The sequence below is a fragment of the Phoenix dactylifera genome, unplaced genomic scaffold (genome assembly GCF_009389715.1).
Source record: "Phoenix dactylifera cultivar Barhee BC4 unplaced genomic scaffold, palm_55x_up_171113_PBpolish2nd_filt_p 002084F, whole genome shotgun sequence".
Taxonomy (NCBI): domain Eukaryota; kingdom Viridiplantae; phylum Streptophyta; class Magnoliopsida; order Arecales; family Arecaceae; genus Phoenix; species Phoenix dactylifera.
The window spans coordinates 44,776-45,787 of record NW_024069358.1 but is presented as its reverse complement, the minus strand read 5'-3'; positions in this window follow the sequence as shown (position 1 = coordinate 45,787).

The following is a 1,012-nucleotide window of genomic DNA, read 5'->3' as shown; positions in this document are numbered from 1 at the left end:
GTGTATAGAAATAAACTAGATGAAGATGGAATAGTAATAAGAAACAAAGCTAGGCTAGTGGCCAAAGGATATAATCAGGAGGAAGGAATAGATTTTGATGAAACTTTTGCTCCTGTTGCTAGGTTAGAGGCTATTAGACTGCTTTTAGCATATGCATGCTTCATGGATTTTAAACTCTATCAAATGGATGTAAAAAGTGCATTCTTAAATGGCTATATAATGGAGGAAGTTTATGTAGGACAACCTCCAGGTTTTGAAAATCACTTACATCCAGATTATGTGTATAAATTGCATAAAGCATTGTATGGACTTAAGCAAGCTCCTAGGGCATGGTATGAAAGATTAAGTAATTTCCTAATTGAGAACAAATTTAAGAGAGGAAATGTAGACAAAACCCTCTTTATTAAAAGAAAAGGAAATGACTTATTGCTTGTACAAATTTATGTGGATGATATAATTTTTGGTGCTACTAATGATAGTCTTTGTCAAGAGTTTGCCAAGCTTATGCAGGGAGAATTTGAAATGAGCATGATGGGTGAGCTCAACTTCTTCCTTGGGCTGCAAATAAAACAATCAGAGGAAGGCATCTTCATCAGTCAGACCAAGTATATCAAAGAAATGTTGGAGAAATTCAAGATGAAGGATGCAAAAGAAATCAGCACACCCATGGGCTCAAGTTGCAAGCTTGACAAAGATGAAAAAGGTAAAAGTATAGACTGCAAATTATACAGAGGTATGATAGGCTCTTTACTTTACCTTACTGCTAGTAGACCAGATATATTATTTAGTGTTTGTATGTGTGCTAGATACCAAGCATGTCCTAAGGAATCACACTTGCAAGCTGTTAAGAGAATTTTTAGATATCTAGTAGGGACATCTAATGTAGGCTTATGGTATTCTAAACAATCTGACATAAATTTAATTGCTTATTCCGATGCTGATTTTGCCGGGTGCAAACTCGACAGAAAAAGCACAAGTGGCACATGTCAATTCTTGGGTGCTAATTTGGTTT